Source organism: Palaemon carinicauda, chromosome 12 (assembly GCF_036898095.1).
Source record: "Palaemon carinicauda isolate YSFRI2023 chromosome 12, ASM3689809v2, whole genome shotgun sequence".
Taxonomy (NCBI): domain Eukaryota; kingdom Metazoa; phylum Arthropoda; class Malacostraca; order Decapoda; family Palaemonidae; genus Palaemon; species Palaemon carinicauda.
In genome coordinates this window covers 140,771,276-140,788,483 of record NC_090736.1, presented here as the reverse complement: position 1 = coordinate 140,788,483, position 17,208 = coordinate 140,771,276, and the positions used below count along the sequence as shown (strand labels likewise).

Genomic DNA, 17,208 nt, shown 5'->3' with positions numbered 1-17,208 from the left:
GTGCAGGATGGATAAGAAGGGATGTGCAAGTGCAGGATGGATAAGAAGGGATGTGCAAGTGCAGGTAGGATAAGAAGGAATGCACAAGTGCTGGTAGGTTCAGAAGGAATGTGTAAGGGCAGCGAGGGTCAGAAGGTACGTGTAAGTGCAACGAGGGTTGGAAGGGATGTGCAAGTGCAGGTAGGATAAGAAGGAATACATGTGCAGGTAGGATAAGAAGGAATACAAAAGTGCAGGTAGGATAAGAAGGAATACACAAGTGCAGGTAGGTTCAGAAGGAATGTGTAAGGGCAGCGAGGGTCAGGAGGTACATGTAAGTGCAACAAGGGTTAGAAGGGATGTGCAAGTGCAGGTAGGATAAGAACGAATGCACAAGTGCAGGTAGGTTCAGAAGGAATGTGTAAGGGCAGCGAGGGTCAGGAGGTACATGTAAGTGCAACAAGGGTTAGAAGGGATGTGCAAGTGCAGGTAGGATAAGAAGGAATGCACAAGTGCTGGTAGGTTCAGACGGAACTTGTAAGTGCAGCGAGGGTCAGAAGGTACATGTAAGTGCAACGAGGGTTAGAGGGGATGTGCAAGTGCAGGTAGGATAAGAACGAATGCACAAGTGCAGGTAGGTTCAGAAGGAATGTGTAAGGGCAGCTAGGGTCAGAAGGAATGTGCAAATACAAGTAGGGTCAGAAGGATGAGCAACTATAGGCATGGTCAGAAGGGATATGGAATTGCAGATAAGGTCAAAAGGAATGTGCAAGTGCAAATAAGGTTAGAAGGAACGTTGAAAAGACCATTAAGCAATGAATACAATAGACCGTTGGAGGTAAAATGATGGCACAACACCCCTACAAAGATAATATATTTGAGTTTATATCTAGCTTTTCAATAACTTAATTCTATGACCTTTAGTCTTCCCAACAGATGTTTCATAATCTTCTAGCATGATGAACCTTCATTGACCTATATATCATTACTTTCTGTGAGAGAGAGAGAGAGAGAGAGAGAGAGAGAGAGAGAGAGAGAGAGAGAGAGAGAGAGAGAGAGAGAGAGAGAGAGAGAGAGAGAGAGAGAGCGCCAACTGTTGTAAAGCAATATAAAATGTCAAAGGAGGATGGGTATTGGGGCAAAATTTTGACTCATAAGAATTAATCACACATTAAAAAATAAGAAATACAAGTTACCATACTATTCTTTACCTTTAACATATAAATCAATAGTAGTATTCTAATTTGTTTTAATCATTAGAAAGAATTGTAAAAGGGGAATGCATTATTTTCAATAAAAGGACAGCAAGTTAATTACAGTGCACGGATTTCCCTTAGCAATATACAAGAAATCTACAGATATGCTTTTAATATTTTCTTATTTAACCCTGGATAGGTACGCTCCTCGGACACCCCTTTAAGGGTATACTCGGACGCGAACGACCCCGACGCCAAAAAAAATTCTTGAAAAATCAGTTTTTGCAGTAACCTCTTTTTTTCTTTTGCCAAAAAAAACTTCAATGAATGCTTAAAACAACTGTAAAGATAAATACTACTCATCTGCAGAAAAACTATTTATTATAAATATTTTAAAAAATTAAGTAGAAAAAAAAAGACCTGACATAAAAATTCATAAAAAAAAGTTTATACATATATACACAAATCCCTTTAGGAATTGATTCTTGAATGTTTAGGACACATCTTGATGTATTTTGGATGAAGTCAGACCCATGGAGGTGAAGATCTGAAATGAGAAAAAAAGGGTAACTTTTTTTGGCCAAAAAAATTTGTCCAAATTTCATGAATTTTTTTGGGTACCCAAATGAAATAGGAAGTGGCTAATTTTTTTAGGGAATAAACATATGTTATCCTAAAATAGAAATATGTAAAAAAATCTTCATTATTTTGTAAATTACATTTATATCAGGGGCCATATCTAAAGGTAATTATTTGAGTACTAAGAAATTTCGTAAAAAAATACATATATTTAATATATATGATATTTATGCAGGTAAAAATATACCAAAATATCACAAATTCTATAGGGAACAAGAATATATATAGATAGGGCAACTTACGCTTCGGATATGTCCACAAAATGGCCGCCAACCACACTGACTCAGACTCCCTAATCTGCCACTTGAAATGTAGGAAGGGTATGTCAATTTCAAGGTGTTATTTACTAATCTAATTATTATTGGATATGCATAAAAATTGTATGGTGGGTTGCTGGATAATTGTCGATTATTTTACGACTATAAAATTAAAATTCTGACCCGAAAAAAATTTTTTGAAGGGAAATAAAATCGAAAAAAAAACAAAAATGTGAAACAATATAATATTTTAGCTAAAAAAATTTGATGATATTCAATCAAAAAAGAAGTAAAAAAAATTTTCCGACAAATAAACATCTAGAGGAATCATTACTCTGTGATAGTTCCTTAGTACGTAGTAATTTTGAAAGAAATGGGAAAAAACGAAAAAATGGCAATCACCGGAAAATCGAACACATACCTATATATACGCCATATCTGGCTAAAAAAAAAAGATAGGCATGGGTAGCCAGATCATCTAGAAACACTTTCCAACACTATAAAAATATAAGTTTTGCGACACTACTTGCCAATTCCTTACGGTAACATGACTAAGCAAAAAAATGCAAAACAAATAAAAAGGGGCACTCGCGGAAAAATGGCTAACATTCTAATATACGGCATTTCAGAAAAAAAAAAATTCAGCCACGTGCTAGGCAAACCATCAAGGCACATTTTCCGACAAATAAACATCTAAATGAATCATTACTCTGTGATAGTTCCTTAGTACGTAGTAATTTTGAAAGAAATGGGAAAAAATGAAAAAATGGCAATCACAGGAAAATCGAACACATACCTATATATACGCCATATCTGGCTAAAAAAAAAGATAGGCATGGGTAGCCAGATCATCTAGAAACAATTTCCAACACTATAAAATTATAAGTTTTGCGACACTACTTGCCAATTCCTTACGGTAACATGACTAAGCAAAAAAATACAAAACAAATAAAAAGGGGCACTCGCGGAAAAATGGCCATTCTAATATACAGCATTTCAGAAAAAAAAAAAATTTCAGCCACGTGCTAGGCAAACCATCAAGGCACATTTTCCGACAAATAAACATATAAATGAATCATTACTCTGCGATAGTTCCTTAGTACGTAGTAATTTTGAAAGAAATGGGAAAAACGAAAAAATGGCAATCACAGGAAAATCGAACACATACTTATATATACGCCATATCTGGCTAAAAAAAAAATAGGCATGGGTAGCCAGATCATCTAGAAACACTTTCCAACACTATAAAAATATAAGTTTTGCCACACTACTTGCCAATTCCTTACGGTAACATGACTAAGCAAAAAAATGCAAAACAAATAAAAAGGGGCACTCGCGGAAAAATGCCCAACATTCTAATATACGGCATCTCAGATAAAAAAAAAGACATGCACGTGTTAGCCCAACCATCAAGGCACACTTTCTAACACATAAACATGAAAAAAAAATCAATAATATACGGCAATTCCTTACTACGTAGTAAATTTTTACAAATATTGAAAAAAAAACAGAAATTGGCAACCGCAGTTAAATACCCAATATACCAATAACTACGTCTTATCTGACAAAAACAAAATCACGCATGGGTAGCCAGATCATCTAGACACACTTTCCAACACTAAAAAAGCAAAAGTTTTACGACACTATTTGGCAATATCTTACGGAAAAATGACTTGGCAAAAAAATGAAAAAAAATGAAAAAGGGGCACTCGCGGTAAAATGCCCAACATTCTAATATACGGCATCTCAGATAAAAAAAAAGACATGCACGTGTTAGCCCAACCATCAAGGCACACTTTCTAACACATAAACATGAAAAAAAATGAATAATATACGGCAATTCCTTACTACGTAAAAAGTTTTACAAATATTGAAAAAAAAACAGAAATTGGCAACCGCAGTTAAATACCCAATATACCAATAACTACGTCGTATCTGACAAAAACAAAGTCACGCATGGGTAGCCAGATTATCTAGACACACTTTCCAACACTAAACAAGCAAAAGTTTTACGACACTATTTGGCAATATCTTACGGAAAAATGACTTGGCAAAAAATTTAAAAAAAATGAAAAAGGGGCACTCGCGGTAAAATGGTCCTCGTGGTGATGAACGACATTTTAACTAAAAAAAAAATCATGCACATGGTAGCCAAACAATCCACCAAGACTTTCCACAACTGATAACCTATACAAGTTGCACCATTCTACGACAATTTCATAATACGTAATAACTTTGATAGTTATGCAAATTACCTTAGAAGGGTAAACTCGGTCGCGCTCGACCCCGACGCGTCTCAGAAATCGGGGAAGGAGTACAGCTACAGCAATGCATATCTGGACACTACTAGAGCGTGTAGGGGAGACACCTCCTGCAGGTCGATCACCCACAAATTCAGTCACGGGGGTGAGTCACGTGAGAAAAACCTCTTTTTTTTTGACGCTCGGGGTCGCGTACGACCCACCGTACCTATCCAGGGTTAAGAAACAAAAGGGGATGAAGCAAATCTCCCACCAGTTTTATGATTGTTTGGCAGATAGCCTAGGAAGAAAAAACTATGCTACATTGAACATACCTTGAATTTCACTGATAGATAAATTCTCTTTGAAATATTCCCCCCCAAAAAATTTAAGAAAAATTATGAGAATTATATATGATCTTAAATTCACCCAATTACAAAGATTTTGTCAATTAGATCTTAATTCACAAAGCAATGCAATATAACTACGAAGCATAAAGATTGACAAGCAAATTGGAACTCTTGAAAACAAGAGTGATAGAAAAAAATGAAAGAAGGATTTACTTGAATCGAATCATGAAAACAACCAGCGACATGAAATAACCAATCCAATGAGTGCACAGAATAGCCCCTTAGACCAAGGTGCGTAGTGGATAACTCCACACACAAAGAATTGTTCTGAATAATTGCATAATACGTCTCCATATACCTCATAGTTCACTTCACTTTCCAATGAGTGCAAATAACAAATGTTAACACTAAAGATAAAAGTATTAAAAATAACTTTCAAGAACAAGGCGGGTCATGAATAACTAAATGGACAAAGAAATAACGCCCAAAAATCTCCATAGACAAAGTGGTCTCCTGGATAAATCAGTGTGTGCTACAAAATAAATTCTAAACTATGGAATACTCAAAACTGGTAAATCAAATAAGTGCCCCATGTAGCTTGTTGAATCAAGACACTCTTCGAGTAATGCCATAGATATAGGATTCCAAGACTACTGCACAGACTAATGTGTATCCAAAATAACCTAAAATAAAATATGTAGAACCTGAATTTCTTCATAATCCATGACTAATGAGTTCCTTAAATAACTCCATAGACCAAGGAGTGCTACGAAAGCAGTTCCAATTACTTTGCCCAAAGAAAATTCCAAAAACAAGGGGAACTCGGCAAGACAATTTTCAAACAAAGTGCCCCCAAAAAATCAGAATACTAAAGAAAGCCATTTGTCCTTAGAAGTAACAGAAAATATATCTTTAAAACAAATATCTGAAAAAAATCGGTAAACAAGGATTGCTCACAAACACACTGTAGAGCAAGGAAAGCCCAAAGTAACTCAAAAGACCAAAGAACAAACACAAAATATCAGAATTTACTGTAAGGAGATGCAGTACTTTCAACCAGGCTGTATCACCGCCTCACAAAAACAGGTTAAGGAAAAATGATATTTTAATTATAAAATAAATATTTGAATATACTTACCCGGTGAATATATAATAGCTGCTGCTCCGGCGGCTCGACAGAAAAAACACAAAAACTCGCGAGCGATCGCTATGAAGGTTGCGGGTGTGCCCACCAGCGCCAACTATCGGCCAGATACCGCATATGCATGTAAACAGCTCCAATTCTTCTCATCCCGCTGGGTCTCTATCGGGGAGGAAGGGGGGGCCTTTAATTTATATATTCACCGGGTAAGTATATTCAAAAATTTATTTTATAATTAAAATATCATTTTTAAATATTTAACTTAGCCGGTGAATATATAATAGCGGATTCACACCCATGGTGGTGGGTAGAGACCAGAGTTAATTAAGTTTACAGCGTATATGCTTAGAGTTTTTGACAGTTATATCATAACAAAACCCAAATATATAGGTACCTGGTAAGGAAGTTGACTTAGACGATTACTCTGCCTTGTTAGTCTGTCTTCCTCACGAAGCCCAGCGATCCTCTTAGGATGCTGAAAGACTCCCAGGAGCTGAAGTATCAAGGGCTGCAACCCATACAACAGGACCTCATCAAACCCCTAATCTGGGCGCTCTCAAGAAATGACATTTGACCACCCGCCAAATCAACCAGGATGCGAAAGGCTTCTTAGCCTTCCGTACAACCCAAAAACAAGATTAAAAACATTTCAAGAGACAGATTAAAAGGATATTGGAATTAGGGTAATGTAGTGTTAGAACCCTCACCCACTACTGCACTCGCTGCAACGAATGGACCCAGTGTGTAGCAGTCCTCGTAAAGAGTCTGGACATCTTTTAAGTAAAATGACGCGAATACCGACTTGCTTCTCCAAAAGGTCGCGTCCATAATACTTTGCAGAGATCTATTTTGCTTAAAGGCCACGGAAGTTGCTATAGCTCTTACTTCGTGCGTCTTAACCTTAATCAAGCATCGGTCTTTTTCATTCAAGTGAGAATGAGCCTCTCGTATTAAAAATCTGATAAAATATGACAAAGCATTCTTTGACATAGGCAATGATGGTTTCTTAACTGAGCACCATAATGCCTCAGATCCACCTCGTAAGGACTTAGTACGGGCTAAGTAGAACTTAAGAGCTCTAACTGGACACAGTACTCTTTCAAGTTCGTTGCCTACGATCTCTGATAGGCAAGGTATATCAAAAGACTTAGGCCAAGGACGAGAAGGCAGTTCATTTTTGGCCAGAAAACCAAGTTGAAGTGAACATGTGGCTTTTTCTGTAGAAAAGCCGATGTTCTTACTGAAGGCATGAAGTTCACTGACCCTTTTAGCCGAAGCCAAGCACACTAGGAAAAGCGTCTTGAGGGTGAGATCCTTCAGGGAGGCTGAATGTAATGGCTCAAACCTGTCTGACATCAGGAACCTTAGGACCACGTCTAAGTTCCATCCAGGAGTTGCCAAACGACGTTCCTTAGAGGTCTCGAAAGACTTAAGGAGATCTTGGAGATCTTTATTGTTGGAAAGATCTAAGCCTCTATGACGAAAGACCGAAGCCAACATGCTCCTGTAGCCCTTAATCGTGGGAGCTGAGAGGGAGCGAACATTTCTCAGATGTAAAAGAAAATCTGCGATTTGGGCTACAGAGGTACTGGAAGAGGACACAGATGCTGACTTGCACCAGTCTCGAAAGACTTCCCACTTCGACTGGTATACTCTGATGGTAGAAGCTCTCCTAGCTCTCGCAATCGCACTGGCTGCCTCCTTCGAAAAGCCTCGAGCTCTTGAGAGTCTCTCGATAGTCTGAAGGCAGTCAGACGAAGCGCGGGGAGGCTTTGATGAACATTCTTTACGTGGGGCTGACGTAATAGATCTACCCTTAGAGGAAGACTTCTTGGAATGTCTACCAGCCATTGAAGTACCTCGGTGAACCACTCTCTCGCGGGCCAGAGAGGAGCAACCAACGTCAACCTTGTCCCTTCGTGAGAGGCGAACTTCTGCAGTACCTTGTTGACTATCTTGAATGGTGGGAATGCATATAAGTCCAGATGAGACCAATCCAGTAGAAACGCGTCTATGTGTATTGCTTCTGGATCTGGGACTGGTGAGCAATAGATTGGTAACCTCTTGGTCAACGAGGTGGCAAAGAGGTCTATGGTGGGTTGACCCCAAGTCGCCCAAAGACTCTTGCACACGTCCTTGTGGAGGGTCCATTCCGTGGGTATCACCTGACCCCTCCGACTGAGACAGTCTGCTAAGACGTTCCAGTGCCCCTGGATAAATCTCGTCAACAGGGAGATGCCTCGATTTCTTGACCAAATGAGAAGGTCCCTTGCGATCTCGTACAGCGTGAGGGAGTGTGTGCCTCCTTGCTTGGAGATGTACGCCAAAGCTGTGGTATTGTCTGAGTTGACCTCTACCACTTTGTTTCGAAGAAGGCTTTCGAATTTCATCAAGGCCAAGTGGACTGCCAATAGCTCCTTGCCGTTGATGTGCATGCTCTTCTGACTTGAGGTCCACAGACCTGAGCATTCCCGACCGTCCAGGGTCGCACCCCAACCCAAATCCGACGCGTCTGAGAACAACACGTGGTTTGGGTTCTTGACTGCTAGGGATAGTCCCTCTCTCAGACTGATATTGCTGTCCCACCATTTCAGGCATGCCTTTACTGGTTTGGAGACCGGGATTGATACCGTCTCTAACGTCTTGTCCTTGTTCCAGTGAGAGGCTAGATGGAACTGGAGAGGCCGAAGGTGTAGTCTCCCTAGCGAGACAAACTGCTCCAGGGATGATAGAGTCCCTACGAGACTCATCCAAATCCTGACTGAACAACGTTCTCTTTTCAGCATTAGTTGGACTTTGAGCAGGGCTTGTTCTATTCGGGTGGCAGACGGAAAAGCCCGAAAAACTGGACTGCGAATCTCCATCCCCAAATATAGAATAGTCTGGGATGGGATCAGTTGGGACTTTTCTAGGTTGACCAAAAGTCCCAATTCCTTGGTCAGACCCAACGTCCAATGTAGATCCTGCACACAGCGATGACTGGACGATGCTCTGAGAAGCCAGTCGTCCAAGTACAGGGAGGCTCGGATTCCCGATAGATGGAGGAATTTTGCCACATTCCTCATGAGCCTCGTAAACACGAGAGGAGCAGGACTGAGGCCAAAGCACAGGGCCCGAAACTGGTATACCACATTCCTGAAAACAAACCTCAGAAACGGTTGGGAATCCGGGTGTATAGGAATGTGGAAGTACGCATCTCGTAGGTCGAGAGAGACCATCCAGTCTCCCTCCCTGACCGCTGCTAAGACGGACTTCGTGGTCTCCATAGTGAACTTTGTTTTCGTAACAAAAACGTTGAGCGCACTGACGTCTAGCACCGGTCTCCAACCTCCTGTATGCTTTGGGACTAGGAAGAGACGGTTGTAAAACCCCGGTGATTGAAGGTCCGAGACTTTCACCACCGCTCCCTTCTCTAGCAACAGAGACACTTCTTGGTTTAGGGCTTGTCTCTTTGACTCCTCTCGGTACCTGGGAGAGAGGTCTATGGGAGTTGTCACTAGAGGAGGTTTGCGTACAAACGGTATTTTGTACCCCTCTCTGAGCAACCGAACAGACTCTTGGTCTGCACCCCTCTTCTCCCAGGCCTGCCAGAAGCTCTTCAATCTGGCACCTACCGCTGTCTGAGGCTGTGGGCAGTCAGACTCTGCCACGTGAGGACTTGGCTCCTCTCTTCTTACCTCTCTTTCCCTCGGCACGAGCGCTTCCCCTGCTGGGAGCTCTGCCACGAAAGGGCGGGATAAATCTGGATGCCGGAGTCTCGATCCTGGGTCTTACAGCAAAGGATGTAGAAGGAGCCCCTTTGCGAGCAGAGGACGCCATCAGGTCATGGGTGTCCTTCTGCACAAGTGAAGAAGCTATATCCTTAACCAGTTGTTGCGGAAACAAGGACGCTGATAAGGGAGCAAAGAGCAGTTCTGATCTCTGACAGGGAGTAACTCCTGCCGAAAGAAAAGAGCAAAGGGTTTCTCGCTTCTTTAAGACTCCCGACGTAAAGGTGGAGGCGAGCTCATTGGAGCCATCGCGGATGGCTTTATCCATACATGACATGATAAGTAAGGAAACATCTTGGTCGGCAGACGAGATCTTCCTACTTAAAGCTCCTAATGACCAGTCAAGAAAGTTAAACACTTCAAAGGCCCTGTATACGCCTTTAAGCAGATGGTCAAGGTCCGAGGAGGACCAACTAATCTTCGAGCGTCTCATGGCCAGGCGACGGGGAGAGTCTACGAGGCTTGAGAAGTCACCCTGGGCAGAGGCAGGGACTCCCAAGCCGAGAACTTCTCCCGTGTCATACCAGACGCTCGATCTAGAAGCAAGCTTAGAAGGAGGGAAGGCAAAGGCCGTCTTCCCCAAACTCCTGGTATCCAACCAGTCGCCTAAAAGACGTAAAGCCCTCTTGGAAGAGCGAGAAAGCACTAGCTTAGTAAAGGCTGGCTTGGTAGCAGGTAAAGCCTAGAGCAAACTCAGACGGTGGCGAACGAGGAGCAACAGCAACAAGGTGATTGGGAAAAAGATCCTTGAAAATCAACATGATCTTCTTAAAGTCCATCGAAGGAGGAACCGCCTTAGGTTCATCTACATCTGAAGGATTATCATCAGGATGAGGATCAGCAACGTCCTCATCTGAAGGATCTTCGTCCGATAACTGCTGAGTTACAAGCAAAGGGGAGACCTGCCTTGGTGGCAATGCTTGACAAGCAGAGTCCACACGCACTGGTGCATCAGTAGCAGTCCAGGACGCTACATCATGTAACTGCTTAACAGCCTGACTGTCAACAACAACAGGAGCGGGAGGACGCTCGACGTCAACTCGAGACTGCCTTAACTGCCTAGACTGAGCAGTCAAAACAAGTCTTGACTGCGGTGCTTGACGTTCAGCGTCAAAACAAGTCAACTTCGCTGGTTGGCGAACGTCCTGAACGTCAACAAGAGCATTAGGAAGCGACTGAACGTCCACATGCGGCTGAAAGTCAACACGGGACTGCATCGAGTGAGGCTCTACAAAACGTGACTGACGTGACTTAGTAACGCCAACGTCAACAGGACGAGCAAAGGCTCGTTTGGGCGGCTGACGGCCAGGATCTCGATCAGCTAAGCGGCGAGGATCATCGTGAACCTTTTCTGCAGAATAGTCCTCCATAAGAGAGGCAAGCTTAATCTGCATGTCTTGCAGTACAACCCATTTAGGATCAACGGGAATGGGTGCGGTAAGAGACGAGGGTAACGTCTGCGACTGCAAAACCTTGCCTACACCAAGACTCTCGGAGCCTGTGTTACGTTTCTGTTTAGGCGGCGAGCAGTCTTCCGATGACTGCACAGGGTCAGAGCTGTCCCAATGGCTACAACCAGGACGCTGGACCTGTCCTGAAGGGACTGACTTTCGCTTTAAGGGCCTCGAAACCTTGCTCCACGGTTTCTTACGTGAAAAGCCTTCGGATGACGAGGAGAAAACCGTCTCGCTCGTCTTATGGTAGGGGCGGTCTTGATGAGACACGCCTGAAACCATAGAGGGAACGTCTGTTCGCTGATTAAAGCCTCTCGAACCCATAAGTCCTACGACATTACTTCTCCCTGGGGCTTGGGAGCTTGCAAGAGGTCTCGGACTAGGCGAACGACAGGCACGAACAGACGAACCCTCGGTCGCAACACTGATAACACTTTGCGCACTAATCACTTTCCCACGATTTTCCAATGTGGCACTCTGACACTTTAACTCTTTAACGTCCGCCATGAGTTGATTACGGTCTGTAGCTAACGACTCAACTCTCGCCCAAAGCATGAATGGCACGTAACATATCCCGCATTGATGGTTCTTGAGTGCTAGTAGAGGGTTCAGGCACAACTACTACAGGGGAAGGATTAGGTTCAGGGGCATGGGAGGAGGAAAATTCTAACGATTTAGAGGAACTTCTCCTCACCCTATCTCTCTCTAGCTTACGAGAATACTTGTCAAACTCAAGCCAATCGAATTCCGAAAGGCCCACGCACTCCTCACACCGATCTCCTAATTGACAGGTTTTACCCCGACAATTAGAACACACAGTATGTGGGTCGAGAGAGGCCTTTGGAAGACGCTTATTGCAATCCCTAGCATTACACTTACGAAATCTAGGAATTGGAGAAGGGTCAGCCATTTTGAAAAAGTCAAAGAAAGTCCAAAAAACAATCCAAAGTCATCAACAATTAAATCTGTCCAAAAAAGAGTTCAAGAGTTTAAGTTAAAGATAAAACACCTGCACTGCGAAAGCTCAAACCAAAATGAAGTACTTCACCAAGTTTGTTGAAAAACTCCAGGTTAACAGCGAGTAATGGTACGTCTTGTCGATCAGACTGTTTACATGCATATGCGGTATCTGGCCGATAGTTGGCGCTGGTGGGCACACCCGCAACCTTCATAGCGATCGCTCGCGAGTTTTTGCGTTTTTCTGTCGAGCCGCCGGAGCAGCAGCTATTATATATTCACCGGCTAAGTTAAATATTTAAAATAGCCATTTAACATTAGTGCCATGTTAAATATGTTTTCTGATTTATAATAGTACTATGATAAAGTATTTGTATCACTCTAAATGCTAAATAGAAATTATAGCTATAAATTATCCGGAAATACAAATTCAAGTAGCATAAAATCGTAATCCCAAATGTGCTTAGAAGAACGGAAAACTTACAAGCATTGTTGTCAAATCAAATTAGAAATAACACACAACTCAAAATCACATAACCTTGTTCTACGGTCCCGATATAAAGTATTAACCAACATTCTTATACCTTGTATATATACAAAAAACTATTAAGTAAACTTTTCAATTGATGACAATACATTAGTGAAAATGAGATTTAATATTGATTGAGGCGTCTGGTAAATTTAGTATAGCACAAGATAGCAAAAGACTGAGATGGTGATCAAAGCTATTGAAGTTGTGATTCAGTGGTATTTTGAGTTGCAAATATAGTATAACTTAATCTTACACTTTGTTCTTTGTTGAAATTTCAAAAAAAAAAACTGACAGAAACACTTGCGATAGCTGAGACTTAATCAGTATAATGTAAAATGAGAACTGTATGGCAAAAACAGCAACAGATTTTAGGATTTATAGAAAAATATTAGTTTTGCAGTTGAATTCTAACAGCTAAATTTAACAGATTAATTAGGCAATATCAAGGTACTTAGAGCCTCATTGTAAACATATCTACACAAGAATTTTGAAAATTATTAAATCGCCCCATATTTAAAACCATGGTATTTTCTTTTCATGAAGTCACAGATCTTAATTTCCACTTGCAAGTTTTTTTTTTACCAATGGACATCAATTTTCTTGTGATTCTGCCGTTAGTCATTTGTTAATCTCAAGCAAGCAACCAACTGTATCCTGAAAAAAAAATAATCTATGAATAACTGCTCTTACAATTTAGGACCAATAGGAAGTTTTGATAGGCAAATAAACATATAAAAAAAAATAAAAAATAATAATAATTAGCTTTTCATAGCTCCTCTTTCATGAAAACCCATAGAAATAAGCATACATGCATTTAATAGGTTCAATTTATGAAAATGTTTTAACATGCGATCTAAATGAATAATTTAGACTTTATATACACAAAATAGATTCAATTCCTGAGTTTGCTAAAAATAATGTTCTTAGATTTAAACTAGCTTTAACAGATGGAAATAGGGTATTAATTATCATTATCATCATCTCTTACGTCTATTGACGCAAAGGGCCTCGGTTAGGTTTTGCCAGTTGTCTCTATCTTGAGATTACTCAAGTGCCATATGTGGATGAGATCATGATGAGGGGTAGATGGAGATTGTTTGGGCACGCTCTTTGCACTCTCCAAGAGAGATTAGTTCACCAAATGTTCAGCTGGGCTCCATAAGTCACAAGAAGAGTTGGAAGACCCAGACCTACATGGCTGAGGACTATGAAGCGCGAAGTAGGAGATGATGAATGGAGATGTATTAAATTAAAAGGGTATTAATATTATGCACAAAATTGTCTGGAAATTATAAGGAACATTACAAGTAATTGAAAGAGTAACATTTAGAATATTTGAAAACCTGACATCTCAATATGGAAGTAATTGATTTATTAATATTTATCAGTTAATTATTATATCCTCTATTATTCTTTTTTTTCAAATTGACTAACATGCATTAGTAAAATTTTCACTTTACAAAAAAATCAAGTTATATAAATGTTAAATTTCAATATTCAACTGATTTGTTTATGTAAGCCTTATGTACATAATGAAAACTTTCAAAAGATGACAAATTCGTAGATAATTTGTATTTTTCCTAAATATACAAACCTTAGCTACTTAATAGGGGTATTACTTTCGGCGTAGCTGAAATGACGAGCCATTAATTTTTAACGAGGGTTAACTACCCACACCGCTAGTTAGCGGGGTTAGGGAGGGTATCTTGCTACCGCTCCCCCTCACACACCTATGATTGAGCTCACTTTGCTTGGAGGTAGGACTTCAAGGGGAATAGGGCTGGCAGGCAAGTTTGGTTAAATAGCTAAGGTTTGTAAAGTTAGGAAAAATATAAATTATCTACGAATTTGTCATTTGTTCTGTAACTGGAATACAAACCACGCTATTTAATAGGGGTGTCTCACCCATTAGGAAGGGTGGACGTCCCAGCCAGTCTGTCTTTTTGGCTTTGCCCTGGGGCTCCTTATCTGTGTGTGTTAGCACTCAAGAAATAAGGAGCCCCTGCACCTCACTAAAACCTTGCTAAGCAAGGTCTGCGGCCTACGCAAGCTGTTTGTGAAGATGTGTGAAAGTGTGACTCGTCCTAGAAAGTTGTTCCGAAGTTCTTTAGATGGAAAACTGTGCACTAGGACTTTCCCAATACCACCTCGTCAGGGGTACTAGGAACACAAGAGAGCATCTTTTACCTGTAGTGGTTTGAGGTCAGCTATGTAGAGAGCTCAGTATGCTGCTTTCCCCAAGAGAGGGGATGATGAAGAAGCGAATAAGGGCCAGTCAAACCTTTTCATTCATGCAGACTAAAACCAGGTAACAATGCCCTCAACCTTCTGCTACTTGTCCAATAAGGAGCTTGAGGTTTTAAACAAGCTGTTGTGCAGCCACCACAGGACCAATAAAAAACGTATCAGTCTCCTGTGGGTCACGTCTTGCAGGTAGTGGGATGTGAACGTGTTATGACGTTTCCACACCCCAGCTTGAAGAACCTGCATCACTGAATAATTTCTTTTGAATGCCATGAACGTAGCTATGCCTCTGACATCATGTGCTTTGGGGCAACGTGATGGAGGAGGGTCTGAATTCAGTGCAAGGTCAATGACCCTGCCAATCCATGCTGAGATGGTGTTCTTGGTGACCCTCCTTGTAGTCCTTTCTCTGCTGACGAATAGTGCTGGCACACGAGGATGGGCTGCGGCTGTTCCCTTGAGGTACAGACTCAAGCTCCTTACTAAGCATAGTAAGAGATGGTCTGGGTCATCTGTTACAGTACGGAGACTAGAAATCCGGAGGGAGTCGAATTGAGGATCCGCTACTTCTGGGTTCTGAGTCTTAGCAATAAACTCAGGGACAAAGCTGAACGTTACCATCCCCTTGAATGGACGATGTCATATGAGAGACCATGAAGTTCGCTAACTCGCTTGGCCGAGGCAAAAGCTAGAAGGAACACCGTCTTCCAAGTCAGGTGGTGATCTGTTGCCTGGCGTAATGATTCATAGGGAGGTCTCTTAAGAGACCTGAGAACTCGAACCACGCTCCATCGGGGAGGTCTCACTTCCGACTGGGGGCAGGTAACTTCATAACTCCGTATGAGTACAGAAAGTTCTGGCGATGAAAAAATGTCCATTCCTTTCAGTCTGAAGGCGAGGCTTAAGGCTGAGCAATAGCCTTTCACTGCCGAGACTGATAGGCGCATTTCTTCACGCAAATACACGAGAAACTCACTATTGCTGGAATAGTGGCATCGAGTGGAGAGATACCCCTTCCACGACACCAACCACAGAAGATTTTCCACTTTGCCTGGTAGGCTGCTGCTGATGATTTCCGCAGATGTCCAGACAACCTAATCGTAACTTGTTGCGAAAATCCTCTCTCAGAGAGGAGATGCTGGATAGTCTCCACGCGTGAAGTCGTAGCGAAGCTATGGCTTTGTGGAAGATGTTGGCATGTGGTTGTTTGAGTAGATTGCGTCGTGGAGGGAGTTCTCTTGGAGGCTCCGTTAGGAGTTGCAGAAGGTCCGAGAACAATTCTGCGTGATGCCGTAGCGGAGCTATGAGGGTCATTGAAAGATTGACCGATGTTCTGGTCTTGTTGAGTACCCTCCTTATCAGACAGAACGGGGGAAAGGCGTAAACGTCGATGTTTTCCCTCCATTGTTGGCGAGCATCTTGCCAGAGAGCCTTGGGGTCTAGGACTGGGGAACAGTACAGCGGGAGCTTGAAGTTCAGGGCCGTTGCGAAAAGGTCCACAGTCGGAGAACCCCACAAAGTCAGGACTTTGTTGGCTACTAGATGATCCAAAGACCACTCGGTACTCACTATCTGAGATGCTCTGCTCAGGTTGTCGGCGAGCAAATTCCTTTTGCCTGGAATGAAGCGTGCCGATAGTGGTATAGAGTGGATTTCGGCCCATCTCAGTATCTCTACTGCTAGATGGGATAGTTGCTGCGAAAAAGTACCTCCTTGTTTGTTGATGTAGGCCACTACTGTGGTGTTGTCGCTCATCACCACCACAGAGTGACTTGCCAGGTACTGTTGGAACTGTTGAGGGGCCAGAAAGACGGCCTTCATCTCTAAAGAATTATGTGGAGGTACTTTTCTGACTCTGACCAGAGGTAGTCATGTGAACCGCGGATTCTTCACGAGAGACCACAGCTGTGATTTCTTGTGCCGAAGCCGGGACTCTTATTTCCCCGTTCAAGAGCAGTTCAACTCGAGTCTGAACAGCAGCTCAGGGGACCGAGGACCCCGTCACCGTGCTCTAGGAGACGATACCTGGGCCCTCGAGTACAGTTGTCGTGCATTGAGGCATTGCACGAGGTTCGCCGTGAACAATCTCACGAGTGCAGGGAACACGGGAATCTGTCGCGTCACCCTCATCCTCCGGAGGAGAAGAGGTGTCTCGGGGCACCATGTCCCTTCAACTGCGACTGGCCTTCCTGGCCCTCTTCGCTTTCCTCTTCTTACCCTTCCTCTTTCTCCTTGGGGGAGAAGAGTCAGAGTCAGAAGATGAAGGTGAAGATGAGGAGAGAGAGAGAGAGGAGGAGGAACTATGAGAGGAATACCGCCCACGCTTCCTCTTCTTGTGACCCCTCCGAGGTACTGGAACGGTGGTCAAGGCAACAGTAGACGACACTGGACGAGGATGAACAAATGTATCTTCTGCTAAAATCAAAGTAGAGGGTGCACTGAATCTCTG

General features: G+C 42.3%; 1 long non-coding RNA gene across 1 annotated transcript in view; it reads right to left on the bottom strand.

Annotated features, from left to right (window-relative positions):
- Positions 1 to 12,311: 12,311 nt before the first annotated feature.
- The window catches only part of LOC137650668 (uncharacterized), a 68,407-nt gene continuing 63,510 nt past the window's right edge, over positions 12,312 to 17,208 (bottom strand). The window contains exon 3 of the long non-coding RNA XR_011046034.1: positions 12,312 to 13,169. This is a non-coding gene — a long non-coding RNA (uncharacterized lncRNA). The remainder of the gene's footprint in view (positions 13,170 to 17,208) is intronic.